Source organism: Scylla paramamosain, chromosome 9 (assembly GCF_035594125.1).
Source record: "Scylla paramamosain isolate STU-SP2022 chromosome 9, ASM3559412v1, whole genome shotgun sequence".
NCBI lineage: Eukaryota > Metazoa > Arthropoda > Malacostraca > Decapoda > Portunidae > Scylla > Scylla paramamosain.
This window is the reverse complement of record NC_087159.1, coordinates 5,984,185-5,986,779: the sequence shown is the minus strand read 5'-3', so window position 1 is coordinate 5,986,779 and position 2,595 is coordinate 5,984,185. Positions and strand designations below refer to the sequence as shown.

General features: G+C 39.8%; 1 non-coding gene across 1 annotated transcript; it reads left to right on the top strand.

Moving 5' to 3' along the window:
- Positions 1 to 346: 346 nt before the first annotated feature.
- Positions 347 to 419, top strand: Trnav-aac (transfer RNA valine (anticodon AAC)). The gene has a single exon. It is a non-coding gene; the product is annotated as a tRNA-Val (tRNA).
- Positions 420 to 2,595: the final 2,176 nt, after the last annotated feature.

Sequence of the window (2,595 nt, the reverse complement as noted above, 5' to 3'; positions counted from 1 at the left end):
GTTACGGGAAAATATTCAGACAGTGAGTGAGTGAGTGAGTGAGTGAGAGAGTGAGTGAGTCAGTCAGTCAGTCAGTCATCAGTTAGTCAATCGATGTAATGTCAGTTCAATAACCATCAAAAAAAATTTACTCCACACATTTCACGAGTATTCAAGCCTGTGTGTTTTGTAATTACCCCCACTGATCAAAATGGCTCCATGTTTGCGAGTGGTTCGTCTGGCTGTGAATTACGTCAAGTCGTTCAATAATCCTCAGTGAAGTTCATTGCGTCGTTCATCCCTACTGAAGGTCACCAAAAGCAAACATGAATTCAATATAACAATAAGACAACGAAGAAATTTACAAGTGCTCATGGTGTAGTGGCTATCACGTCTGTCTAACACACAGAAGGTCCCAGGTTCGAGCCCTGGTGAGCACAATATTTATCTTTATTTTTATTTTTCTTATTTCCTGATGCTGTGGCCGCAGAAAGAAGAAAACCTTCGCGGCGTGTCCTTTCCCCTCCTTCTCGATATTCACAAATCACAAGAACCGTTACGGGACACGGGAATAACCACCACCAGAGCAGAATACACACCTACCAGACCAACCTTCAACCCTTCCCCTTTATGACACCGTGTTACCTCAACTGAGTAATCTGCACGAAATTACTGGCCCAAAAAATAAATCTAAAAGACCCAAATGCCCTCAACTACCGGATCCCTTCCTACCGATCTCTTCAAAACTGTCAACTTGCACTAGAGCACCTATCAGGCTCAAGGAAAACCCGCGGAAGTTGAAAGGGTTAGCGTGTCAAGGGAAAGTTCGACACCCTGACACAAAGCGACCCGCCAGAGTACTCCTGAATGTTTACCGAGACACGAACAACTATGTGAGCGATAAGAACACCTGCTGGCAACACCTGGCTCACCTGCCCCGACTCCGATCTAGATATGTTTTTCATTTTTTTCTACTATCCCCTTTGCCTTTCTTTCCTTCTCTATTCACCTCTACTCCCTAACTGTTCTTTGTTGCCTTTCATCTTTCGTTTCACACCATATCTTTCTTTCAATTTCCTTTCGTCTTCGTTCTTTTCCTTCGCTCCCCACTCTCTTTCTCTTTCCACTTCCTATCCATTGCCTCCAACCTTTCCTTTCACGCACCATTCTTCTTTCGCTCCCTTAACACGTGTAGCTCTTCCTTCCCTCTCCCTCTCCGCAGACACACCGGAGGAACTTGCTGGCCTGTCCCTCCATACAGCACGAGGAGTGTAAGAGGGGAGTAGAGGGAAGCTGAGGATGGTCTTTACTTTTCACATAACATCTTCGCCTTTTCTCTTCACTATGTCTTATTGTTCTTCATAATTTTATCACGTTTACATGTTACCTGTTAATATCAACCGAATTTATTTACTTATCTTATTTTTGCATCTAATTTATCGTGGTATGTATCTCAATATGTGTCTCTTTCATGTTATTTTCATTCTCCGCCACATACCCTCTTTCATATCTATTTTCGTTGAGTACCTTTCTCAATCTAAACGCTCTTCTACCTCTTAGAGCTCTTAACACTGATCTCTCCACTGGTCTGTGATTTTTTTTTATTGATTCCTTTGGTTTCCAAGGTTGATGTACAATTATACTAGCACAATATGTAGGCATAAGGAGCTAGCACACGTGAACAAGAGCATTTTTGTTTCAAGCATGATTTATGTGTATGCTTATCACATACTTAAGTCTTTATACACTACATATTCTACTTTACATTACAGTTTACGATCATTATTAAATTCTATCCAAATATATAAAAAAAATCAAGTATATTAGTGAAAATCATAAATTTTATGAGAATGTCTGCAACATCTTAAATGATATGGTTTTGGTAAGCCATTATTGAATATTATATTTGCATCCATTAATCTTAACACCTCCTTTAACTTTCCCCATTGTGGCAATGAACAGCTCTTGAAACGTCTCTACCTTTGCCATAATTAAGACAAAGTCTCCTGCACCTCAGAGGTTAAGGTATTAAACATTCATATTTATTCCATTAGTTTCCCAGCTGGGCTCTCTCAAAGTAATTACAAGACTTGCTGTAATCGTCAGAGCGTTATTTCACTCTACATAAAGTTAAATAGTACAGGAGAGCGGGGCGCCTTCAACACAGGGGCACATTAGACCATTCGATTCGCCAGGAATAGTTTTTCTTCCTGCAAGAGGATATTTCCCGCGTAAGAACCCTTCCCTCACCCACCAGCAAGATGCCAGCCATTGTTGACAGAACACATGTGGCAAGCCCTTTTCTTTAAAATATGTACCCAAAAATATATATATATATATATTTTACCAATCCTGTTTATAATTTTTAGGTAACAGATAATTTTATTCAGACTACTGAAATCGATAATATAATAAAGATTATTTCAAGCTTCATTAAGTCTGAATTGACCTGTACTAGGATTTGAGGCTGATTATTTTGTAATGGCAAGAGATGAGGCACTTTGATCCACTAAAGTGTGCACAGCATAATCTATGTTACATATGTATATACTAACTCAAAAAAGTCTCTCTCTCTCTCTCTCTCTCTCTCTCTCTCTCTCTCTCTCTCTCTCTCTC